Source organism: Pseudophryne corroboree, chromosome 4 (genome assembly GCF_028390025.1).
Source record: "Pseudophryne corroboree isolate aPseCor3 chromosome 4, aPseCor3.hap2, whole genome shotgun sequence".
In the NCBI taxonomy this organism is placed as follows: Eukaryota; Metazoa; Chordata; class Amphibia; order Anura; family Myobatrachidae; genus Pseudophryne; species Pseudophryne corroboree.
The window spans coordinates 828622371-828650065 of record NC_086447.1 but is presented as its reverse complement, the minus strand read 5'-3'; the positions used below and the strand labels follow the sequence as shown (position 1 = coordinate 828650065).

The window sequence follows — 27695 nt, the reverse complement described above, 5'->3', positions numbered from 1 at the left end:
GGGTTCCCTATGAGCTTAGGATGGACAGGACACTGGATTGATGGCTGGGATAGTCCCAATAGCGATACGACAAACACAGAATTTTTTTAAGGGGAGTAGACCAAGCAGAGAACCACTTCCCCGTAGTGCCCAATCCAGTTGTCAAATTTTTCTAAAATCTTCTCCACCTCTACAAACTCATCTGTCACCAACCTCTATTCTGTTTCTCTACAGTTTCCTCTTCATCTTTTGCATTCACACAGGGTGGTACAATACATGGACCCAATTACAGTTCAATCTCCAGATGCCTAATAGGTCCTTCAGAGTTCTGCCCGAACCCAGTATATCCCAACAGCATGATAAAACCAGTATTACTGCAGTGTGCCTTGTCATGCACAAAGGGTGGAGGAAGGATGAGAATACTGGTGAAGGGAAATGTTGTATAGACACTGATATGCCTGTTGGTGAATGGCAAACCTGACATTTTCTTTTTCATTTTCTTCTTCTTTCTCTCCTCTAGAGATGTTTCTTTTTTCTTTTTTTTTTGAGTTATGCTCATGGTACTCTACACTGCAAACACACAATGACTTCGTACAGTTAACATCCTTTAGGAATTATTGTTATGTACTGGTGTGCACTGATGTTTTCTCAAACTGGGTAGATGCATTTCCTGCCGCCACGGATGCTGCTGTGTTTACCGCAAAGAAAAATTGAGCAGAAATTTGTATGTAGATAATGGTACCCCTAGAAGTAGGAGCAAAGCTTGAAATTGTACTATTGTGATCATAGATACTGCCACTAGTATTATGTAGCATCGGAACCACTCCCAGATCTTCACTTAACGAATCACCCTCTTCAAAATTTGTTTTGTTTTGGTATTTGTGTTTTTTTGGGGGTTTTGGAAGACAACCTCATGTCATGATTGATCCGCACAATGATCAGAAATACACCAATCAGGTGACAGTACAGTACTTTATCGAGATGAGCTAGCATTTGAGAACTTGACAAAAGAACTTGAAACTGTTGATTGCTGGTATGCCAAATACTAACTGTCTTGATTGTGAACCAAGAGACTGTGTGATTGTTCTTATGCTCAGGTTGCCTAATAGACAGGTGGGAAGGACCGTACCAAGTTTTGTTGACAGCACTATCCCAGTGAAAGTAGCCGAGAGAGAGACTTGGGTCCACGATTCCCATTGCAGGAAAGTCGGTAGTCCGGAAGGAACTCGTAAATGGAGTGAGATCGCAAAAGTATCAACAGAGACTCTGTTCCGTGAAGACTGAGAGGCGGCACTGTTGAACACTACCTGAGCGTACTAAAGGATTGCAGAAAGACCAGTCATTGTAATTGATTTGTTATGAACAAGAGTTGTTTTGTTCTATTTCTCTTTCCTGCTGACAAACATTTTTTTTCAGGACATTCTATTTTTGCGAGGGTTTTTTTTATGAGGAGTCAAGTGTGGGACTGGAACTGGTTCTGGAGGAAGGAGTGATTTCCTTATAGGATCCTAGGATTAGCCGATCAGTTTGTTAAAGCCAGAGAAAAATCAAAGGTCTAGTAGTTATGGAGATCGGAGGTAATCAGGAACAATCAGACAATGGCTATTCACACATTGCAGATAAAGAGCTCATTAATATATGTGGAAGAAAGGTTTATGAGTGGCTCTCCCCGAACTCCGAAGGTTTATGTTATTTAGGAAGGACACTACTTATAACCCTTGTTCAATTATTAAACAGACCTAGCATACGTTTCAGAAATGGAAACAATGTTCAAAAAAGGATAGGAATATGTAGAACATGAAAATTTTATGTCACTTTCACGATTTGTTTGTGTCTTCTTCATCTACCCAGCAGAACCTCAATCGAATCCAAACATCAGTGTACAAAGACGTAGGTACATGTATGTGTGAAATGTTCATCGCAAATCAGACATTATAGGCCAAAGCACTGTCCCAGCATACTCTATAGCAGCCGTGGCCAACCTGTGGCTCTTTCTTAATTCAAATGTGGCTCCCAACACTCAGTCACCTAACCACAATAGATCCTGGAAACTGGTGCACTCCAACCAGACACAGAGCAGCACTTCGGCGACTGAAAACTGAGGGAGCCAGATACTGGGCTGTAGTGACATATGAGGGTGGGCTGGAGTGACACAAGGGGGAGCTGGCTGGAGTGACACAGAAGGATCCTGGTAGAAGAGACATAATGGGGGAGCTGACTGAAGTGACACAGGAGGCTGCTGGCAGGAATGACACAATGGGGAGCTGGCTGGAGTGACAAAGGAGAATCCTGGCAGGAGACACACAATGGGGAGCTGACTGGAGTGACACAGGACGGTGCTGGCTGGAGTGACACATTGACACATGGGGGAACTGGCTGGAGTGACACAGGAGGGTGCTGGCTGCAGTGACACATGGAGGAGCTGAAGTGTATTATGTGAATATGGCTTTTTCAATATATTTTATGTGGATCTGGATTTTTCAATTATTTTATGTGGAGGTGTATTTTTCAATGTATTTTCTCTTACGTCCTAGAGGATGCTGGGGACTCCGTAAGGACCATGGGGTATAGACGGGCTCCGCAGGAGACATGGGCACTCTAAAGACTTTAGATGGGTGTGCACTGGCTCCTCCCTCTATGCCCCTCCTCCAGACCTCAGTTAGATCCTGCAGGGGAGTCTACTGAGTTTCTCTGAAAAGACTTTATGTTAGGTTTTTTTATTTTCAGGGAGCACTGCTGGCAACAGGTTCCCTGCATCGTGGGACTGAGGGGAGAGAAGCAGACCTACTAAACTGATAAGCTCTGCTTCTTAGGCTACTGGACACCATTAGCTCCAGAGGGTCGGAACACAGGTGTCGTCCTCGCTGTTCGTCCCAGGGCCGCACCGCCGTCCTCCTCAAAGAGCCGGAAGATAGAAGCCGGGTGAGTATAAGAAGAAAGAAGACTTCACAGGCGGCAGAAAACTTCAGATCTTCACTGAGGTACCGCGCAGCGGTAACGCTGCGCGCCATTGCTCCCACACATACACACACAGAAGGCACTGTACGGGTGCAGGGCGCAGGGGGGGCGCCCTGCGCAGCAATATTAACCTCAAGGGACACTGGCTAATATATTAGATACTGCGGAGGCAGTATATTGAAAAACCCCCGCCAGGATAAAGAATTTGAGCAGGACCGAAGCCCGCCGTTGAGGGGGCGGAGCTTGATCCTCCAGCACTAACCAGCGCCATTTTTCTCCACAGCAAGCTGCACAGAAGCTGCTCCCCGGACTCTCCCCTGCTGAGCAAGTACAGAGGGCAAAAAAGAGGGGGGGGGGGCACATTTAATTGGCGCAGTGAGTGTATTATTTATTCTATAAAAGAGCGCTGTACAGTCTGGGATTTTATTCCAGTGTCCAGTGGCACTGGGTGTGTGCTGGCATACTCTCTCTCTGTCTCTCCAAAGGGCCTTATTGGGGGGCTGTCCCCATAATTGTATATCCCAGTGTGTGTGGGGGTGTCAGTACGTGTGTGTCGACATGTCTGAAGCGGAAGGCTCGTCTAAGGAGGAGGTAGAGCAGATGATTGTGGTGTCTCCGTCGGCGACGCCGACACCTGATTGGTTGGATATGTGGAATGTTTTAAATGCAAATGTGTCTTTATTACATAAAAGATTGGACAAAGCAGAGTCCAGAGAAAAAGGGAGTCAATCTATGGCTTTGACTGTGTCACAGGGCCCTTCTGGCTCTCATAAACGTCCCTTGCCCCAGGTAGCAGACACTGATACCGACACGGATTCTGACTCCAGTGTCGACTACGATGATGCGAAGTTACACCCAAGGGTGGCCAAAAGTATTCATTATATGATTATTGCAAATAAAAGATGTTTTGCATATCACAGAGGACCCCTCGGTGCCTGACACGAGGGTATGCATGTTTAAGGAGAAGAAACCTGAGGTAACCTTTCCCCCATCTCATGAGCTGAACGCTTTATTTGAAAAAGCTTGGGAAACTCCGGACAAGAAACTGCAGATTCCCAAGAGAATTCTTATGGCATATCCTTTCCCCGCACAGGACAGGTTACGGTGGGAATCCTCGCCCAGGGTGGACAAGGCTTTGACGCGCTTGTCCAAAAAGGTGGCGCTACCGTCTCCAGACACGGCAGCCCTCAAGGATCCTGCTGATCGCAGACAGGAGACTACCTTAAAATCAATTTATGCACATACGGGTGCCTTGCTCAGACCGGCAGTAGCGTCGGCATGGGTATGTAGTGCAATAGCAGCATGGGAAGATAACTTGTCATCTGACATTGACACCCTAGATAAGGATAGCATTTTATTGACCTTGGGTCATATTAAAGACGCAGCGTTATATATGAGAGAAGCTGCGAGAGAGTTGGTCTATTGGGTTCAAGAGCCAATGCCATGGCAATTTCTGCTAGGCGAGCCCTGTGGACCCGCCAATGGACGGGTGATGCTGATTCAAAGAGACATATGGAAACTTTGCCTTACACGGGTGAGGTTTTATTTGGGGAGGGCCTCGCGGACCTGGTTTCCACAGCTACCGCAGGTAAATCTACTTTTTTGCCTTATGTTCCCCTACAGCAAAAGAAAACACCTCAATATCAGATACAGTCCTTTCGGTCGCATAAGTCCAGAAGAGGTCGGGGCTCTTCCTTCCTCGCCAGAGGTAAGGGTAGAGGGAAAAGAATGCCTGCTACGGCTAGTTCCCAGGAACAGAAGTCCTCCCCGGCTTCTACAAAATCCACCGCATGACGCTGGGGCTCCACTGCGGGAGTCCGCGCCGGTGGGGGCACGCCTTCGACTCTTCAGCCAGGTCTGGGTTCTGTCAGATTTGGATCCTTGGGCGATAGAAATTGTATCCCAAGGCTACAAACTGGAATTCGAAGAAGTGCCTCCTCGCCGATTTTTCAAGTCGGCTTTGCCGACTTCTCCCCCAGAGAGGGAAACAGTTTTAGCTGCAATACAAAAGCTGTGTCGACAGCAGGTGATTACCAAGGTTCCCCTAATACACCAGTGGAAAGGGTACTATTCAACTCTATTTGTGGTCCCGAAACCGGATGGCTCGGTCAGACCCATTCTGAATCTAAAATCCCTAAACCTGCATCTAAAGAGGTTCAAATTCAAGATGGAATCTCTCCGGGCAGTGATCTCCAGCCTGGAAGGGGCGGATTTTATGGTACCACTAGACAAAGGATGCATACCTTCATGTCCCCATTTATCCTCCTCATCAGGCGTACCTGAGATTCGCTGTACAGGACTGTTATTACCAGTTTCAGACGTTGCCGTTTGGGCTGTCCACGGCCCCGAGGATTTTCACCAAGGTAATGGCGGAAATGATGGTGCTCCTACGCAGGCAAGGAGTCACAATTATCCCATACTTGGACGATCTCCTGATAAAAGCAAGATCGAGAGATCAGTTGCTGAAAAGCGTGTCACTCTCCCTGAGAGTGCTGCAGCAACACGGCTGGATCCTAAATATGCCAAAGTCGCAGTTGATTCCAACGACTCGGATATCATTTTTAGACCATGATTCTGGACACGGAAAAGAAGAGGGTTTTTCTCCCAACGGAAAAAGCCCAGGAACTCCAGAGCATGGTCAGAGACCTGTTAAAGCCAAAAAGAGTGTCAGTTCATCAATGCACTCGAATACTGGGAAAGATGGTGGCGGCCTAAGAGGCCATCCCCTTCGGCAGGTTCCATGTGAGGACATTTCAGTGGGACCTTCTGGACAAGTGGTCGGGGTCCCATCTACAAATACATCAGAAAATAAGCCTGTCCCCCAGGGCCAGGGTGTCTCTCCTGTGGTGGCTGCAGAGTGCTCACACCTTCTAGAGGGTCGCAGGTTCGGCATTCAAGACTGGGTTCTGGTAACCACGGACGCGAACCTCCGAGGATGGGGAGCAGTCACACAAGGAGAAAATTTTCAGGGACTGTGGTCAAGCCAGGATACTTGTCTCAACATCAACGTGCTGGAATTAAGGGCCATATACAACGGCCTTCGACAAGCGGAGACTCTTCTTCGCGACCTACCTGTTCTGATTCAATCGGACAACGTCACAGCAGTGGCTCATGTAAACCGCCAAGGCGGGACAAGGAGCAGAGTGGCAATGGCGGAAGCCACCAGTATTCTTCGCTGGACGGAAAATCACGTAAGCGCGCTGTCAGCAGTCTTCATTCCGGGAGTGGACAACTGGGAAGCAGACTTTCTCAGCAGACAAGATCTCCATCCAGGAGAGTGGGGTCTGCATCAAGAAGTTTTTGTAGAGATAACAAGTCGTTGGGGACTTCCTCATATAGACATGATGGCGTCACGCCTCAACAAGAAACTTCGGAGGTATTGTTCCAGGTCAAGGGACCCTCAGGCTGTAGCGGTAGACGCCCTGGTGACACCGTGGGTGTTTCCGTCGGTCTATGTCTTCCCTCCTCTTCCACTCATCTCAAAAATACTAAGAATCATAAGACGAAAAAAAGTCCAGACAATACTCATTGTTCCGGATTGGCCTTGAAGGGCCTGGTATTCAGATTTTCAGGAGTAGCTCACAGAAGATCCGTGGCCTCTTCCTCCCAGGGAGGACCTGTTGCAGCAGGGACCCTGCGTGTTCCAAGACTTACCCTGGTTACGTTTGACGGCATGGCGGTTGAACGCCAAATCCTAGCTAGGAAAGGTATTCCGGGGGAAGTCATCCCTACTCTGATAAAAGCTAGGAAGGAGGTGACGGCGAAACATTATCACCGTATCTGGAGGAAATATGTATCTTGGTGTGAAGCCAAGAATGTTGCTACAGAAGATTTCCACCTGGGCCGTTTTCTCCACTTTCTGCAGACAGGAGTGGATATGGGCCTAAAGTTAGGCTCCATTAAGGTGCAGATTTCGGCCCTGTCAATATTCTTTCAGAAGGAATTGGCTTCTCTCCCAGAAGTCCAGACTTTTGTAAAGGGAGTGCTGCACATACAGCCTCCTTTTGTGCCCCCAGTGGCGCCATGGGACCTTAACGTGGTGTTACAGTTCCTTAAGTCACCTCTTCAAACAGTTGAGTTAAAATTTCTCATTTGGAAAGTGGTCATGTTGTTAGCCTTGGCATCTGCGAGGCGGGTGTCCGAATTGGCGGCTTTGTCTCACAAAAGCCCTATCTGATTTTCCATGTGGATACAGCAGAGTTGAGGACTCGTCCTCAATTTCTGCCTAAGGTGGTTTCATTGTTTCATATGAACCAACCTATTGTGGTGCCTGTGGCTACGGGTGACTTGGAGGAATCCAAGTCTCTTGATGTAGTCAGGGACTTAAAAGTTTATGTAGCCAGGACGGCTCGGGTTAGGAAAACAGAGGCACTGTTTGTCCTGTATGCAGCCAACAAGGTTGGCGCTCCTGCTTCTAAGCATACTATGGCCCGCTGGATCTGTAACACGATTCAGCAAGCTCATTCTACGGCTGGTTTGCCGTTACCAAATTCGGTTCAGGCCCATTCCACTAGGAAGGTGGGCTCTTCTTGGGCGGCTGCCCGAGGTGTCTCGGCATTACAACTTTGCCGAGCGGCGACTTGATCGGGTTCAAACACTTTTGCTAAATTCTATAAGTTTGATACCTTGGCTAATGAGGACCTCATGTTTGCTCAATCGGTGCTGCAGAGTCATCCGCACTCTCCCGCCTGGTCTGGAGCTTTGGTATAATCCCCATGGTCCTTACGGAGTCCCCAGCATCCTCTAGGACATAAGAGAAAATAAGATTTTAAACCTACCGGTAAATCTTTTTCTCCTAGTCCGTAGAGGATGCTGGGCGCCCGTCCCAGTGCGGACTAAATTCTGCAAGGCTTGTATATAGTTATTGCTTACATAAGGGTTATGTTAAAGTTTGATAAGTCTCTGGCTGATGCTGTTTTGTTTCATACTGTTAACTGGTCTTGGTATATTCCATGTTGTACAGTGTGAATGGTGTGGGCTGGTGTGCATCTTGCCCTTAGATTAACAAAGATCCTTTCCTCGTACTGTCCGTCTCCTCTGGGCACAGTTCTTTAACTGAGGTCTGGAGGAGGGGCATAGAGGGAGGAGCCAGTGCACACCCATCTAAAGTCTTGAGTGGCCATGTCTCCTGCGGAGCCCGTCTATACCCCATGGTCCTTACGGAGTCCCCAGCATCCTCTGCAGACTAGGAGAAAAAGATTTACCGGCAGGTTTAAAATCTTATTTTATGTTGATTCTGGCTTTAAAATTTATTTTATGTGGATCTGGCATTTTCATGTCGGCTCTTTGATGTACCCAACAAGATTTGTTGGCTCTTTGTCTCTGACTGGTTGGCCACCCCTGCTGTATAGGTTGAATGTTGTCCCACACCCAACCAGTGGTCCTGTGACCGCCGAGTGCATATAGAGGATGTCTCGTCCTCCTCCCTGTCTTCCCCAAATATGATCAAACATCTGATTTGCGAAATAAATATATACTTGTGTCTAGGTCACTGATTATTGTCTGAAATATTTTTTTTCTTATGTTAATAATTGATGGCAGTTATTGTTTACTGCCAAAGGGTGGACTGTCGAAGTAAAAAATATTACATAGAGAGAACATACAGACTACACACATTATGAGTCGCTATGCTTGCGAATACTCGCAGCGAGCACAGCAATATATGGTAACACACGCATTTACACGGACATGCCACAGAGATGGATTCAACACATATTTCATACAGCACATAATTATAACATATCAAGCACCAGACATCATAATGATTTAAAATTATATAATGAAGTAATGTCATGTATGTGTATTATTGGAACGAAGCAAGATAGACCTGTCATATTTGGTATTAAAGCAACCAGATTAATGTGTAGATTCATTTGATACTTGTTATTAAGTTGTAGGACATTGCAACAAGTAGTTATGATTAAATGTATGAAAGCTAAAATCACTCTTATTAGGCTAACACCTAAGACACTGAGGAGATGTATCAAACCTTCTAAAGAGGACAAGCGGAGAAATGGCCGATAGCAACCAGTCGAGTTCCAGCTATAATTTATCAAGCATGATCTATAAAATGTAAAATGCATGTTTCCAATTGAATTCCCTGTTTATGCTGGCCATACCTGCCGAATGTGACAGGGGAGGAGACAACTGCTCCATAGTTGGATCACCTCCATATACCACATGATGTAGGAGGTGAGCTCCATTCACAGAAAAAAACAAAGAGAACAATCCAGGCCACTTTTAGGCTGCATACGACCATCATTCATGTGGTGCAAGCTTGCCTTGCCAAATATATACTAATATCGCATACAAAAGACTAGGCGCTGAATCCCTAAGTGAAGAGAAGTTAGCAACATCTGCAGGACATGAACATGACATGTCTGCACAATATGAATTCACTGTACTTAACAAATCTAAAAATAATAATACAGAGACAGTTACTGCACATATGTAAGGAGCTTGAGCATCTGTCCAGTTGTTTTATTAATAACTGGCCTCAAATTGTCTGACTATAATTGTTACACAGCATTATTGTCCAGCCAGCAACTTCAATAAGAAATTTACGTTAAGGGGGAAGTCAAAATAAGATCCGGAAGACACACAGATACCTAACATATAGTGCTCCTATGGGTCCACACTATAGTGGCACTTACAGACAAGTGACCACTCTTTTGTGATGCAACCACGTGACAAAACCACACTTGCTGACCTTTGAGATAATCTGCATAATCACAGCTCTGTCCCCATAATGTAATGCATTGCGAAAACACACAAGCCACTCCTACACGCATTTCACTATGAAAGTAGGCAGGATCCAGGAGAGTTTCCTGCTCTCCTGGAAGTAAGGTGGAAGTCTACGTAATTTGAGACTCCAGATAAGCATGGACAAAAGTGGACTACTGAAGTACTGTATGTAATAATAAGAATTTACTTACCGATAATTCTATTTCTCATAGTCCGTAGTGGATGCTGGGGACTCCGAAAGGACCATGGGGAATAGCGGCTCCGCAGGAGACTGGGCACAAAAGTAAAGCTTTAGAACTACCTGGTGTGCACTGGCTCCTCCCCCTATGACCCTCCTCCAAGCCTCAGTTAGGATACTGTGCCCGGACGAGCGTACACAATAAGGAAGGATTTTGAATCCCGGGTAAGACTCATACCAGCCACACCAATCACACCGTACAACTTGTGATCTGAACCCAGTTAACAGCATGATAACAGAGGAGCCTCTAAAAAGATGGCTCACAACAATAATAACCCGATTTTTTGTAACAATAACTATGTACAAGTATTGCAGACAATCCGCACTTGGGATGGGCGCCCAGCATCCACTACGGACTATGAGAAATAGAATTATCGGTAAGTAAATTCTTATTTTCTCTGACGTCCTAGTGGATGCTGGGGACTCCGAAAGGACCATGGGGATTATACCAAAGCTCCCAAACGGGCGGGAGAGTGCGGATGACTCTGCAGCACCGAATGAGAGAACTCCAAGTCCTCCTCAGCCAGGGTATCAAATTTGTAGAATTTAGCAAACGTGTTTGCCCCTGACCAAGTAGCTGCTCGGCAAAGTTGTAAAGCCGAGACCCCTCGGGCAGCCGCCCAAGATGAGCCCACTTTCCGTGTGGAATGGGCTTTTACAGATTTTGGCTGTGGCAGGCCTGCCACAGAATGTGCAAGCTGAATTGTACTACAAATCCAACGAGCAATAGTCTGCTTAGAAGCAGGAGCTCCCAGCTTGTTGGGTGCATACAGGATAAACAGCGAGTCAGATTTTCTGACTCCAGCCGTCCTGGAAACATATATTTTCAGGGCCCTGACTACGTCCAGCAACTTGGAATCCTCCAAGTCCCTAGTAGCCGCAGGCACCACAATAGGCTGGTTTAAGTGAAATGCTGAAACCACCTTAGGGAGAAATTGAGGACGAGTCCTCAATTCTGCCCTGTCCGTATGAAAAATTAGGTAAGGGCTTTTACAGGATAAAGCCGCCAATTCTGAGACACGCCTGGCTGAGGCCAGGGCTAACAGCATTACCACTTTCCATGTGAGATATTTTAAGTCCACAGTGGTGAGTGGTTCAAACCAATGTGATTTCAGGAAACCCAAAACTACATTGAGATCCCAAGGTGCCACTGGAGGCACAAAAGGAGGCTGTATATGCAGTACCCCCTTGACTAACGTCTGAACTTCAGGAACTGAAGCTAGTTCTTTTTGGAAGAATATTGACAGGGCCGAAATTTGAACCTTAATGGACCCTAATTTTAGGCCCATAGACAGTCCTGTTTGCAGGAAATGCAGGAAACGACCCAGTTGAAATTCCTCTGTAGGGGCCTTCCTGGCCTCACACCACGCAACATATTTACGCCAAATACGGTGATAATGTTGCACAGTTACATCCTTCCTGGCTTTGATCAGGGTAGGGATGACTTCATCCGGAATGCCTTTTTCCTTCAGGATCCGGCGTTCAACCGCCATGCCGTCAAACGCAGCCGCGGTAAGTCTTGGAACAGACATGGTCCCTGCTGGAGCAGGTCCTTTCTTAGAGGTAGAGGCCACGGGTCTTCCGTGAGCATCTCTTGAAGTTCCGAGGTACCAAGTCCTTCTTGGCCAATCCGGAGCCACGAGTATAGTCCTTACTCCTCTGCTTCTTATGATTCTCAGTACCTTGGGTATGAGAGGCAGAGGAGGGAAAACATACACTGACTGGTACACCCACGGTGTTACCAGAGCGTCCACAGCTATTGCCTGAGGGTCCCTTGACATGGCGCAATATCTGTCCAGTTTTTTGTTGAGGCGGGACGCCATCATGTCCACCTTTGGTTTTTCCCAACGGTTCACAATCATGTGGAAGACTTCTGGGTGAAGTCCCCACTCCCCCGGGTGGAGGTCGTGTCTGCTGAGGAAGTCTGCTTCCCAGTTGTCCACTCCCGGAATGAACACTGCTGACAGTGCTATCACATGATTTTCCGCCCAGCGAAGAATCCTTGCAACTTCCGTCATTGCCCTCATGCTTCTTGTGCCGCCCTGTCTGTTTACGTGGGCGACTGCCGTGATGTTGTCCGACTGGATCAGCACCGGCTGACCCTGAAGCAGAGGCCTTGCCTGACTTAGGGCATTGTAAATGGCCCTTAGTTCCAGGATATTTATGTGAAGTGACGTTTCCATGCTTGACCACAAGCCCTGGAAATTTCTTCCCTGTGTGACTGCTCCCCAGCCTCTCAGGCTGGCATCCGTGGTCACCAGGACCCAGTCCTGAATGCCGAATCTGCGGCCCTCTAGAAGATGAGCACTCTGCAACCACCACAGGAGAGACACCCTTGTCCTTGGAGACAGGGTTATTCGCTGATGCATTTGAAGATGCGATCCGGACCATTTGTCCAGCAGATCCCACTGAAAAGTTCTTGCGTGGAATCTGCCGAATGGAATCGCTTCGTAAGAAGCCACCATTTTTCCCAGGACCCTTGTGCATTGATGCACTGACACTTGGCCTGGTTTTAGGAGGTTCCTGACTAGGTCGGATAACTCCCTGGCTTTCTCCTCCGGGAGAAACACCTTTTTCTGTACTGTGTCCAGAATCATTCCTAGGAACAGCAGACGTGTCGTCGGAATCAGCTGCGATTTTGGAATATTTAGAATCCATTCGTGCTGTCGTAGTACTACTTGAGATAGTGCTACTCCGACCTCTAACTGTTCTCTGGACCTTGCCCTTATCAGGAGATCGTCCAAGTAAGGGATAATTAAGACGCCTTTTCTTCGAAGAAGAATCATCATTTCGGCCATTACCTTGGTAAAGACCCGGGGTGCCGTGGACAATCCAAACGGCAGCGTCTGAAACTGATAGTGACAGTTCTGTACCACAAACCTGAGGTACCCTTGGTGAGAAGGGCAAATTGGGACATGGAGGTAAGCATCCTTGATGTCCAGAGACACCATATAGTCCCCTTCTTCCAGGTTCGCTAGCACTGCTCTGAGTGATTCCATCTTGAATTTGAACCTTTGTATGTAAGTGTTCAAGGATTTCAGATTTAAAATAGGTCTCACCGAGCCGTCCGGCTTCGGTACCACAAACAGCGTAGAATAATACCCCTTTCCCTGTTGTAGGAGGGGTACCTTGATTATCACCTGCTGGGAATACAGCTTGTGAATGGCTTCCAATACCGCCTCCCTGTCGGGGGGAGACGTTGGTAAAGCAGACTTCAGGAACCGGCGAGGGGGAGACGTCTCGAATTCCAATTTGTACCCCTGAGATACTACCTGCAGGATCCAGGGGTCCACTTGCGAGTGAGCCCACTGCGCGCTGAAATTCTTGAGACGGGCCCCCACCGTGCCTGATTCCGCTTGTAAGGCCCCAGCGTCATGCTGAGGACTTGGCAGAAGCGGGGGAGGGCTTCTGTTCCTGGGAAGAGGCTGCCTGCTGCAGTCTTTTTCCCCTTCCTCTGCCCCGGGGCAGATACGAGTGGCCTTTTGCCCGCTTGCCCTTATGGGGACGAAAGGACTGAGCCTGAAAAGACGGTGTCTTTTTCTGCTGAGAGGTGACCTGGGGTAAAAAGGTGGATTTCCCAGCCGTTGCCGTGGCCACCAGGTCCGATAGACCGACCCCAAATAACTCCTCCCCTTTATACGGCAATACTTCCATATGCCGTTTGGAATCCGCATCACCTGACCACTGTCGCGTCCATAACCCTCTTCTGGCAGAAATGGACAGCGCACTTACTCTTGATGCCAGAGTGCAAATATCCCTCTGTGCATCTCTCATATATAGAAATGCATCCTTTAAATGCTCTATAGTCAATAATATATTGTCCCTGTCCAGGGTATCAATATTTTCAGTCAGGGAATCCGACCAAGCCACCCCAGCACTGCACATCCAGGCTGAGGCGATTGCTGGTCGCAGTATAATACCAGTATGTGTGTATATACTTTTTAGGATATTTTCCAGCTTCCTATCAGCTGGTTCCTTGAGGGCGGCCGTATCTGGAGACGGTAACGCCACTTGTTTTGATAAGCGTGTGAGCGCCTTATCTACCCTAGGGGGTGTTTCCCAACGCGCCCTAACCTCTGGCGGGAAAGGGTATAATGCCAATAATTTTTTAGAAATTAGCAGTTTTTTATCGGGGGAAACCCACGCTTCATCACACACCTCATTTAATTCATCTGATTCAGGAAAAACTACGGGTAGTTTTTTCACACCCCACATAATACCCTTTTTTGTGGTACTTGTAGTATCAGAAATGTTCAAAACCTCCTTCATTGCCGTGATCATGTAACGTGTGGCCCTACTGGAAAATACGTTTGTTTCCTCACCGTCGACACTGGAGTCAGTGTCCGTGTCTGGGTCTGTGTCGACCACCTGAGGTAACGGGCGCTTTAGAGCCCCTGACGGTGTTTGAGACGCCTGTACAGGTATTAACTGATTTGCCGGCTGTCTCATGTCGTCAACAGTCTTTTGTAAAGTGCTGACACTATCACGTAATTCCTTCCATAAGACCATCCAGTCAGGTGTCGACTCCCTAGGGGGTGACATCACTAATACAGGCAATTGCTCCGCCTCCATACCATTTTCCTCCTCATACATGTCGACACAACGTACCGACACACAGCACACACACAGGGAATGCTCTGATAGAGGACAGGACCCCACTAGCCCTTTGGGGAGACAGAGGGAGAGTTTGCCAGCACACACCAGAGCGCTATATATATACAGGGATAACCTTATATAAGTGTTTTTCCCTTATATAGCTGCTGTATAGATTTATCTGCCAAATTAGTGCCCCCCCTCTCTTGTTTTACCCTGTTTCTGTAGTGCAGGACTGCAGGGGAGAGTCAGGGAGCTTCCCTCCAACGGAGCTGTGAGGAAAAATGGCGCCAGTGTGCTGAGGAGATAGGCTCCGCCCCCTTCTCGGCGGCCGTTCTCCCGCTTTTTTATGGAAAAAATAAGATTTTACTTACCGATAAATCTATTTCTCGTAGTCCGTAGTGGATGCTGGGACTCCGTCAGGACCATGGGGATTAGCGGCTCCGCAGGAGACAGGGCACAAAAATAAAAGCTTTAGGACTAGGTGGTGTGCACTGGCTCCTCCCCCTATGACCCTCCTCCAAGCCTCAGTTAGGATACTGTGCCCGGACGAGCGTACACAATAAGGAAGGATTTTGAATCCCGGGTAAGACTCATACCAGCCACACCAATCACACCGTAAAACCTGTGATCTGAACCCAGTTAACAGTATGACAAACGTAGGAGCCTCTGAACAGACGGCTCACAACAATAACAACCCGATTTTTTTGTAACAATAACTATGTACAAGTATTGCAGACAATCCGCACTTGGGATGGGCGCCCAGCATCCACTACGGACTACGAGAAATAGATTTATCGGTAAGTAAAATCTTATTTTCTCTGACGTCCTAGTGGATGCTGGGACTCCGTCAGGACCATGGGGATTATACCAAAGCTCCCAAACGGGCGGAAGAGTGCGGATGACTCTGCAGCACCGAATGAGAGAACTCCAGGTCCTCTTTAGCCAGGGTATCAAATTTGTAGAATTTTACAAACGTGTTCTCCCCCGACCACGTAGCTGCTCGGCAGAGTTGTAATGCCGAGACCCCTCGGGCAGCCGCCCAAGATGAGCCCACCTTCCTTGTGGAATGGGCCTTGATAGATTTAGGCTGTGGCAGGCCTGCCACAGAATGTGCAAGTTGAATTTGCTACAAATCCAACGAGCAATCGTCTGCTTAGAAGCAGGAGCACCCAGCTTGTTGGGTGCATACAGTATAAACAGCGAGTCAGATTTTCTGACTCCAGCCGTCCTTGAAATATATATTTTCAATGCCCTGACAACGTCCAGCAACTTGGAATCCTCCAAATCGCTAGTAGCCGCAGGCACCACAATAGGCTGGTTCAGGTGAAACGCTGAAACCACCTTAGGCAGAAACTGAGGACGCGTCCGCAGTTCTGCCCTGTCCGAATGGAAAATCAGATATGGGCTTTTATACGATAAAGCCGCCAATTCTGACACTCTCCTGGCTGAAGCCAGGGCCAGTAGCATGGTTACTTTCCATGTAAGATATTTCAAATCCACCGATTTGAGTGGCTCAAACCAATGGGATTTGAGAAAATCCAAAACTACATTAAGATCCCACGGAGCCACTGGGGGCACAACCGGGGGCTGTATATGTAGTACTCCTTTTACAAAAGTCTGGACTTCAGGAACTGAAGCCAATTCTTTCTGGAAGAAAATCGACAGGGCCGAAATTTGAACCTTAATGGACCCTAATTTGAGGCCCATAGACAATCCTGTTTGCAGGAAATGTAGGAATCGACCCAGTTGAAATTCCTCCGTCGGGGCCTTCCTGGCCTCACACCACGCAACATATTTTCTCCAAATGCGGTGATAATGTTGTGCAGTCACCTCCTTCCTGGCTTTTACCAGGGTAGGGATGACCTCTTCCGGAATGCCTTTTTCCCTTAGAATTCGGCGTTCAACCGCCATGCCGTCAAACGCAGCCGCGGTAAGTCTTGGAATAGACACGGTCCCTGCTGAAGCAGGTCCCGTCTTAGAGGTAGAGGCCACGGATCTTCCGTGAGCATCTCCTGAAGTTCCGGGTACCAAGTTCTTCTTGGCCAATCCGGAGCCACGAGTATCGTTCTTACTCCCCTTTCCCGTATAATTCTCAGTACTTTTGGTATGAGAGGCAGAGGAGGAAACACATACACTGACTGGAACACCCACGGTGTTACCAGAGCGTCCACAGCTATTGCCTGAGGGTCTCTTGACCTGGCGCAATACCTGTCCAGTTTTTTGTTGAGGCGGGACGCCATCATATCCACCTTTGGTTTTTCCCAACGGTTCACAATCATGTGGAAGACTTCTGGATGAAGTCCCCACTCTCCCGGGTGTAGATCGTGTCTGCTGAGGAAGTCCGCTTCCCAGTTGTCCACTCCCGGAATGAACACTGCTGACAGTGCTATCACATGATCTTCCGCCCAGCGAAGAATCCTTGCAGCTTCTGCCATTGCCCTCCTGCTTCTTGTGCCGCCCTGTCTGTTTACGTGGGCGACTGCCGTGATGTTGTCCGACTGGATCAACACCGGCTGACCCTGAAGCAGGGGTTTTGCCAGGCTTAGAGCATTGTAAATCGCTCTTAGCTCCAGTATATTTATGTGAAGAGACATCTCCAGGCTTGACCACACTCCCTGGAAGTTTCTTCCCTGTGTGACCGCTCCCCAGCCTCTCAGACTGGCATCCGTGGTCACCAGGACCCAGTCCTGTATGCCGAATCTGCGGCCCTCTAACAGATGAGCACTCTGCAACCACCACAGAAGAGACACCCTTGTCCGTGGAGACAAAGTTATCCGCTGATGCATCTGCAGATGCGATCCGGACCATTTGTCCAGCAGATCCCACTGAAAAGTTCGTGCGTGGAATCTGCCGAATGGAATCGCTTCGTAAGAAGCCACCATTTTTCCCAGGACTCTTGTGCATTGATGCACAGACACTTTTCCTGGTTTTAGGAGGTTCCTGACAAGTTCGGATAACTCCCTGGCTTTCTCCTCCGGAAGAAACACCTTTTTCTGAACCGTGTCCAGAATCATTCCCAGTAACAGCAGACGTGTCGTCGGGGTCTATTGAGATTTTGGAAAATTCAGAATCCACCCGTGCTGTTGCAGCACTACTTGGGTTAGTGCTACTACGTCCTCCAGCTGTTCTCTGGACCTTGCCCTTATCAGGAGATCGTCCAAGTAAGGGATAATTAATACGCCTTTTCTTCGCAGAAGAAACATCATTTCGGCCATTACCTATGTAAAGACCCGAGGTGCCGTGGACAATCCAAACGGCAGCGTCTGAAACTGATAATGACAGTTTTGCACCACGAACCTGAGGTACCCTTGATGTGAAGGGCAAATTGGGACATGCAGGTAAGCATCCTTGATGTCCAGGGACACCATAAAGTCCCCTTCTTCCAGATTCGCTATCACTGCTCTGAGTGACTCCATCTTGAACTTGAATTTTTGTATGTACAGGTTCAAAGATTTCAGATTTAGAATAGGTCTTACCGAGCCGTCCGGCTTCGGTACCACAAATAGTGTGGAATAATACCCCTTTCCCTGTTGTAGGAGGGGTACCTTGACTATCACCTGCTGAGAATACAGCTTGTGAATGGCTTCCAATACCGTCGCCCTGTCTGAGGGAGACGTTGGCAGAGCAGACTTTAGGAACCGGCGAGGGGGAGACTTCTCGAATTCCAACCTGTAACCCTGAGATACTACCTGCAGGATCCAGGGGTCCACCTGTGAGTGAGCCCACTGTGCGCTGAAATTCTTGAGTCGACCCCCCACCGCCCCTGAGTCCGCTTGTAAAGCCCCAACGTCATGCTGAGGGCTTTGCAGAAGCCGGGGAGGGCTTCTGCTCCTGGGAGGGAGCTGCTTGGTGCACTCTCTTACCCTTTCCTTTGCCTCGGGGCAGATATGACTGTCCTTTTGCCCGCTTGTTCTTATAGGAACGAAAGGACTGCGGCTGAAAAGACGGTGTCTTTTTCTGTTGGGAGGGGACCTGAGGTAAAAAGGTGGATTTCCCGGCTGTTGCCGTGGCCACCAAATCCGATAGACCGACCCCAAATAATTCCTCCCCTTTATACGGCAATACTTCCATATGCCGTTTGGAATCCGCATCACCTGACCACTGTCGCGTCCATAAACTTCTTCTGGCAGATATGGACATCGCACTTACTCTCGATGCCAGAGTGCAAATATCCCTCTGAGCATCTCGCATATAAAGAAAAGCATCCTTTAATTGCTCTATAGTCAATAAAATACTGTCCCTATCCAGGGTATCAATATTTTCAGTCAGGGAATCCGACCAAACCACCCCAGCACTGCACATCCATGCTGAGGCGATGGCTGGTCGCAGTATAACACCAGTATGAGTGTATATACTTTTCAGGGTAGTTTCCAGCCTCCTATCAGCTGGATCCTTGAGGGCGGCCGTTTCAGGAGACGGTAACGCCACTTGTTTTGATAAGCGTGTGAGTGCCTTATCCACCCTAGGGGGTGTTTCCCAGCGCGCCCTAACCTCTGGCGGGAAAGGATATAATGCCAATAACTTCTTTGAAATTAGCAGTTTTCTATCGGGGTTAACCCACGCTTCATCACACACTTCATTCAATTCCTCTGATTCAGGAAAAACTACAGGTAGTTTTTTCAGACCCCACATAATACCCCTTTTTGTGGTACTTGCAGTATCAGAGATATGCAAAGCCTCCTTCATTGCCGTGATCATATAACGTGTGGCCCTACTGGAAAATACGTTTGTTTCTTCACCGTCGACACTAGATTCGGTGTCCGTGTCTGGGTCTGTTCCATAAACAAAGCCATCCATTCCGGTGTCGACTCCCTAGGGGGTGACATCACCATTACCGGCAATTGCTCCGCCTCCACACCAACATCGTCCTCATACATGTCGACACACACGTACCGACACACAGCAGACACACAGGGAATGCTCTTATCGAAGACAGGACCCCACTAGCCCTTTGGGGAGACAAAGGGAGAGTTTGCCAGCACACACCCAAGCGCTATAAATATATAGGAACAACCCGACAGAAGTGTTGTTTCCTTTATAGCAGCTTAATATATCAATATCGCCAAAAAAGTGCCCCCCCTCTCTGTTTTTTTACCCTGTTTCTGTAGTGCAGTGCAGGGGAGAGTCCTGGGAGCCTTCCTCGCAGCGGAGCTGTGCAGGAAAATGGCGCTGTGTGCTGAGGAGATAGGCCCCGCCCCCTATTTCGGCGGGCTCTTCTCCCGGTGTTTGTGAGACCTGGCAGGGGTTAAATACATCCATATAGCCCCAGGGGCTATATGTGATGTATTTTTAGCCAGAACAAGGTATTATCATTGCTGCCCAGGGCGCCCCCCCCAGCGCCCTGCACCCTCAGTGACCGCTGGTGTGAAGTGTGCTGACAACAATGGCGCACAGCTGCAGTGCTGTGCGCTACCTCATGAAGACTGAAAAGTCTTCTGCCGCTGGTTTCTGGACCTCTTCACTTTTCGGCATCTGCAAGGGGGTCGGCGGCGCGGCTCCGGGACCGGACTCCATGGCTGGGCCTGTGTTCGATCCCTCTGGAGCTAATGGTGTCCAGTAGCCTAAGAAGCCAATCCATCCTGCACGCAGGTGAGTTCACTTCTTCTCCCCTAAGTCCCTTGTTGCAGTGAGCCTGTTGCCAGCAGGACTCACTGAAAATAAAAAACCTAATAACTTTTTCTAAGCAGCTCTTTAGGAGAGCCACCTAGATTGCACCCTGCTCGGACGGGCACAAAAACCTAACTGAGGCTTGGAGGAGGGTCATAGGGGGAGGAGCCAGTGCACACCACCTAGTCCTAAAGCTTTTATTTTTGTGCCCTGTCTCCTGAGGAGCCGCTAATCCCCATGGTCCTGACGGAGTCCCAGCATCCACTAGGACGTCAGAGAAACAGGCATGAGTTAAATGCATCCATATAGCCCAGGAGCTATATGTGATGCATTTTTTGCCCCCTAAGGTGTTTATATTGCGTCTCAGGGCGCCCCCACCCAGCGCCCTGCACCCTCAGTGACCGGAGTGTGAAGTGTGCTGAGAGCAATGGCGCACAGCTGCGGTGCTGTGCGCTACCTTATTGAAGACAGGACGTCTTCTGCCGCCGATTTTTCCGGACCTCTTCTGCTCTTCTGGCTCTGTAAGGGGGACGGCGGCGCGGATCTGGGACCCATCCATGGCTGGGCCTGTGATCGTCCCTCTGGAGCTAATGTCCAGTAGCCTAAGAAGCCCAATCCACTCTGCACGCAGGTGAGTTCGCTTCTTCTCCCCTTAGTCCCTCGATGCAGTGAGCCTGTTGCCAGCAGGTCTCACTGAAAATAAAAAACTTTTTTCTAAGCAGCTCAGGAGAGCCACCTAGACTGCACCCTTCTCGTTCGGGCACAAAAATCTAACTGAGGCTTGGAGGAGGGTCATAGGGGGAGGAGCCAGTGCACACCAGGTAGTTCTAAAGCTTTACTTTTGTGCCCAGTCTCCTGCGGAGCCGCTATTCCCCATGGTCCTTTCGGAGTCCCCAGCATCCACTAGGACGTCAGAGAAAATGTAAGTAATTTATGTAGATAATCCAGTCTTGTTAGGAACAATGGGGCAGATGTATTAACCTGGAGAAGGCATAAGGAAGTGATAAACCAGTGATATATGCAAGGTGATAAAGGCACCAGCCAATCAGATCCTAACTGTTAATTTACATATTGGAGCTGATTGGCTGGTGCCTTTATCATCTTGCACATATCACTGGTTTATCACTTCCTTATGCCTTCTCCAGGTTAATACATCTGCCCCAATGTGCTATAGCACGATACAAAACAAATTACTTTTTGCCCACATCCAGAACAATATGTTTGGAGAAAAACAGGTGAGGAATTTTAATAACAGAACACATTTACTAACCACTAAACCCCATGGCGGATTATATTATTTATGTTTTGGGGTAATGGTGTAGGCAGTGCACACACTATGGGGGTCATTCCGAGTTGTTCGCTCGGTAATTTTTTTCGCATCGCAGCGATTTTCCGCTTAGTGCGCATGCGCAATGTCCGCAGTGCGACTGCGCCAAGTAAATTTGCTATGCAGTTAGGAATTTTACTCACGGCTTTTTCATCGTTTTGGTGATCGTAGTGTGATTGACAGGAAGTGGGTGTTACTGGGCGGAAACTGGCCGTTTTATGGGTGTGTGCGGAAAAACGCTACCGTTTCTGGGAAAAACGCGGGAGTGGCTGGAGAAACGGAGGAGTGTCTGGGCGAACGCTGGGTGTGTTTATGACGTCAAACCAGGAACGACAAGCACTGAACTGATCGCAGATGCCGAGTAAGGTTGAAGCTACTCAGAAACTGCTAAGAGGTGTGTAATCGCAATTTTGAGAATCTTTCGTTCGCAATTTTAAGAAGCTAAGATTCACTCCCAGTAGGCGGCGGCTTAGCGTGAGTAAATCTGCTAAAAGCAGCTTGCGAGCGAACAACTCGGAATGAGGGCCTATATTCTCTGTGTGAAAGGAAAAATGGATTCAACTAAGTAACATCATATCCTAGAGGCTAATGTCAGAGTCAAGGGAGAAATTTGAGCAGAGAAGAGGTTGGATATTTAAACAAGACAACGATCCAAAACTTACAGTACCTCAAAATCAACAATGAAAAATTTACAGGAATGAAGGATTTGGAACGGCCTGAACAGTCCCCAGACATTACTACTACTACTGAGAATCTATTGGGCAATATAAAAAATGAAATGCATACAAGGAGGCCTAAAAATACATTTCTGACCCAGAAGAGTTCTGCAAGAGTGGGAAATAAAATACCGATTCCTTCGGAACTTGGCGACAAGAAATCCAAACCTGTGATTTCTGCAAAACTGTTATTAAGTACACATCCTACGCAATGTTTTATTTTGTTTTCAACCTGTTAAATGTAACAAGTAACTAACAATTGTGCATCAAAATGTTAAGTATGTACGAAAAGAGGTTGTGTGTGAGCTTCTTTCTGCTGAGACATTCAGTGGGAGATACTGTAAGATGGGTATAGAATACACTGCAACGACCTAAACACAGGTCAATATGATGTATCAATATATCGCGTCCATGTGCACACTACACAATCCACCGCGCGATGACGCGATATATAGTTACATGATTAATATAACCAAGCCGCATCGTACGTTGCATCGTCCCATCTAATGTGCAGCACACCACATGGGACAATGCGACCATCTAATTCATCAAATTATGAATTGTGTGTACACACGGCATGATGGTCACACAGAGCAGTCACAGTAACCACAACTGCAGGACAAATCGTGTAGTGTGTACCCAACTTAATTAGATTCTCTGCAATGTCCGCCAGCACACACTAACACTTGCCGCAGTAAGGAACTTTTGTTCGGTTACCTGCGCACTTCTATGTGTCACATGGTGGAGAACAAAACTGCAACCCTTGTGAGAGATACCATCTGACCAGGGGTGCCCAATCTTTTGCAAGCTAAGCAGCTGCATGCTACTGTAGATATTAGATGCATAACTCTTTACCCTACTCCCATGCAGAATAGACTCTGTTGCATTTGCAGGAAAACCACCACACTGGGACTTGTAGTTCTACAACAGCCAACAAGCCAAAGTATGGCTGCAGGTAGGAGTTATGCTGCCTGGGGTAACACATGCACTAATGAAAAGAGAGTGAATACTGGCATACACTGCTGGCACAAGCATTGGAGATACAGCAAGTGTATATATTACATGAAACTCAGCAGAGTGTACGGGCTGCCTTGGCACTGGAGGGTGCACACAACCAGCATATCAACAGATGTTGTGCAACTACAACTCCCAGGGCAATGCCACCGACGACGTGATGCCACGGCATGCTGGGAGTTGTAGTTTAGCACAGCAGACCTGTCAGTAAGCTGTGCACGGTAGCTGCAGGGAGCACCGGGCCGTGTGAACGGTAGGAAGCGCCGGAGCGGGTTACGGCCAGCGGAGGGGGGTGATGCTGCACACACTCACGTTTAGTAACCGGTGCTGCGATCTGTAGCCCCGGCCCCAGCGGCAGGCCCCTTCTCCCAGCAGCACCGCACCGGAGCCGGCCAGCTCTCTGCGCATGCGTGCGGCGGATTGGTACACCGCCGGCCACGTGACCGTGTGCACTGTGACTAAGCGCACGCCGCACACTCGAGTCCCGAGTGCCCCAGGGAGACGCATGTAGTGCCAGTTAGTATGAAATTACTAATGAATGATTGTCACTGAGCAGCAGGTTGGGCAGATCCTGCTGTCTCTCCACTACTGACCTGCCACAGAGGTGCAGTTAGGGCATGATACAACAGTAGCAGGGCATGGTGAGACGTGTAGTTCCACAACAGCTGCATACCCTACAACACGGCTGAGCAGAAAATTGGTACAAATTATGAAAGGGGCGTGGCCCCTGTGGTGCATATTATTTAGGGATGGCCGTTAGTGTGTTTGCCATTGAAGGTTGCCATTGACGGTAAGCAACTATGTTATGGGAGACCGTTGATGGTTTCACTCATCAGTGGCATACCCTCCAACCATTTACACATAAAAATCAGTACAAATTTTTTAAAAAGGGTGTGGCCACAGGTCACCCCTTTTCCTATACTTTCAATGGAAGTTTGGCCAGCCAAAAATCGGTACAGACCATAAAAAAGTTACTGTACCTGCCACAAAGGTGCAGTTGGAGGGTATGCAGTGGTCATCCGTATTATTTCAGTGAATGACCCCCGGCCAATCACAACTTGGGGGAGGGGCTTTGCGGGTGTCAGGGGTGGGTCCCGACACCTTGCAAAAATATAAATATATATATATATTTGTTTATGCTATACCATAAACAACATGATGGAGGGAAACCATCATGATCACAGCGGCTGCGTGATGTCACACGCAGCCGCCGCGATTGATAACATGGCGGTGGGCCTCCTGCGGGTTCAGCAAGCTGCGGCGGCAGGAGCCATCCTCAATTTCTGCTAACAAGCAGAAATTGCGATGCGTTCGCAATTTCTGCTTGTTGAACTGGGGGAGGCGCCGGTCAGCATGCTGGGTGGCCTTGCCCAGCGATGGGCGGCCCCCAGCATACGATCCAAAGGATTGCAAATTCTGCTAATTACAATCCTTACTGAATTAGGCCCTTAATGCAGAAAATGATTGTGATACTGACATCACTCTTTAAGATGGATATTATTTTGGCACATGTGTAGTTAGAAGATAAGGTAAGGATTGTGCATGTGCACAGTTAAAAGAAGAAAAACAAAGGTTGACGCGAGCAGGAGACACATGGGACCACATAAGAACGTTGCTGCTGCAGCAGTGTCATGATTTTCGGATCGATTTTATTAAACATTGATAAAATTACATGATGTGATTAAACACTTTTGAAAATCAAAGCTACAGTACTACACCTACTGCTGCATGAGTAAGTGTGTCTGACCAACATACTGCATGCATCTTCTGCATAGCCCACTTGTAAAAACAATAATTTTATTTCTCATACATCCTAGAGGATGCTGGGGACACTTCAAGAACCATGGGGTATAGACTGGATCCACAGGAAACATGGGCACTTTAAGACTTTCAAAGGGGTGTGAACTGGCTCCTCCCTCTATGTCCCTCCTCCAGACTCCAGTTTAGAATCTGTGCCCAGGAAGACTGGATGCACTACAGGGGAGCTCTACTGAGTTTCTCTGAAAAGACTTTACGTTAGGTTTTTTATTTTCAGGGAGGCTGATGGAAACTTTCTCCTTGCTTCGTGGGACTTAGGGGAGAGAAGTCAGATCTACTTCTGTGAGTTTAAAGGCTCTGCTTCTTGGCTACAGGACACCATTAGCTCCTGAGGGTCTGATCGATAGGTATGCCTAGATGCTCGTTCCCAGAGCCCGCTGTCACCCCCCTTGCAGAGCTAGAAGACAGGTGAGTAGACGAAGATCAGAAGACTTCAGTGACGGCTTTGAGGTGCCGCACAGCGGCCGCGCTGCGCGCCATGCTCCCACATTCAGCGGCACTACAGGGTGCAGGGCGCCCTGGGCAGCATGTAAACCTCAAATATCTGACTGTGGCAACAGCGGACTACGTGCCAGGGCACTGTTCGGACCCCCGCCAGCATAAAAAAGTTTAAAAAAGAGCGGGTCTGAAGCGTGCCAGTACGGGTGCGGGGCTTAGCCCTCACAGCACACAGCCCGGCGCCATTTTCTCTACACAAGCTGCAGAGACGCTGGTCCTTCCTCAACACTGCTGTACAAGTAACAGAGTGAAAAACGGGGGGGGGGGGGGGGGGGCACAGTGATTTTGGTGCATTATATTATATTATAAAAGCGCTGCAGGTCTGGGACATTGTCTGTTGTGTTTCAGGCCGGGATTAGGCGCTGGGGTGTGAGCTGGCAATATCTACCTCTGTGTTTCTCTGACAGGCTTTACTGTAGGTCTGTCCCCTATAGGCCTAGTGTATCTGCGTGTGGTGAGTGCACGTGTGTCGGCATGTCTGAGGCGGAGTGCTCTTCCCAGGAGGAGACTATGTTAGGGACACAAAACGCTGTGGGCGTGACCCTGTCGGCACCGCCGACACCGGATTGGGTGAATGTTTTGAGTGCGTTGAATGCAAATGTGGCTCTGATTAATAAAAGATTGGATAAATCTGAGTCTCAGAACCAGGCTTGGAAGAAATCCGTAGAGGATGTGTTGTTTCAAGTCCAGAATCCAGATCCCCTTGGGGTCACAAAAACGTTCATTTGCCCAGCTGGCAGACACAGATACCGACACGGACACTCATTCAAGTGTCGACTATAGTGAGGCCAGATTAAATCCTAAACTGGCAAAGAGCATTCAGTACATGATTGTGGCTATAAAAGATGTATTGCATATCACGGAGGACCCTTCTGTTCCGGATACTAGGGTCTGTATGTTTAAAGGAAAGAAACCTGAGGTAACGTTTCCTCCCTCTCATGAACTGAACACGCTTTGCAAAAAGGTTTGGGAAAATCCTGACAAAAAGTTTCAGATTCCCAAAAGGATTGTAGTGGCGTATCCGTTTCCCTCTGGAGATAGGGAAAAATGTGAGTCACCCCCCATTGTGGACAAAGCTCTAATAAGGCTGTCCAAAAAGGTAGCTTTTCTGTCCCCTGACACGGCAGCCCTAAAGGATCCTGCGGATCGTAGGCAGGAAAGTACATTGAAATCCATTTATATCACCACGGGTACGCTACTCAGACCAGCCATTGCATCTGCGTGGGTGAGTAGTGCTATCGAAGAATGGGCAGATAACTTGTCATCTGAAATGGATACCCTGGATAGGGATAGCATTCTTCTGACACTAGGTCATATCAGGGACGCTGCAGTCTACCTAAAGGAAGCTGCAAGAGATATTGGCTTCTTGGGATCACGGGCCAATGCCATGGCAGTCTCAGCTAGAAGAGCATTGTGGATTCATCAATGGAATGCTGATGCTGACTCTAAGAAAGCTATGGAGTCTCTACCGTATAAAGGTGGTGTATTGTTTGGTGACGGCCTTGCTGAGTTGGTATCTACGGCTACCGCGGGTAAGTCATCATTTTTACCTTATGTGCCTGCACCACAAAAGAAAGCACACTATCAGATGCAGTCCTTTCGGCCCAATAAATACAGGAAAGGCTGAGGGTCTTCCTTCCTTGCTGCTAGAGGAAAGGGAAAGGGTAAGCGATCACCGGCCGTAGCCGGTTCCCAGGAGCAGAAGTCCTCCCCGGCTTCTGCCAAGTCCACCGCATGACGCTGGGGCTCCTCTGCGGGAGTCCGCACCGGTGGGGGCACGTCTCAGGCTCCTCAGTCAGTTCTGGGCTCGTTCGGGCCTGGACCCATGGGTTTTAGAAATAGTGTCCCAAGGGTACAAACTGGAGTTTCAAGACGTCCCCCCTCACCGATTTTTAAAATCGGCCTTACCAGCTTCTCTTCCAGACAGGAAAGTGGTATGCGCTGCAATACAAAAATTGTGTCACAATCAAGTCATTGTCAGGGTTCCCCCGTAGCAACAGGGAGAAGGCTTTTATTCGAGCCTGTTCATGGTCCCGAAGCCGGGCGGCTCAGTCAGACCAATCCTGAACCTCAAATCCCTCAATTTCTACCTGAGAAAATTCAAATTCAAGATGGAATCTCTCTGGGCTGTGATCTCCAGTCTGGAGGAGAGGGATTTTATGGTGTCGGTAGACATAAAGGATGCCTACTTACAAGTTCC

General features: G+C 48.3%; 1 protein-coding gene across 2 annotated transcripts in view; it reads right to left on the bottom strand.

The window, feature by feature from the left end:
* Nucleotides 1-23633, bottom strand: part of TASP1 (taspase 1) — a 547122-nt gene extending 523489 nt beyond the window's left edge. Inside the window, exon 1 of one of the 2 annotated variants that reach the window (XM_063918540.1) lies at nucleotides 23492-23633. The gene's annotated coding sequence lies outside the window, so the exon portion shown is untranslated. The remainder of the gene's footprint in view (nucleotides 1-23491) is intronic. The other variant, XM_063918539.1, reaches the window with a different exon arrangement.
* Between the last annotated feature and the right edge of the window lie 4062 nt (nucleotides 23634-27695).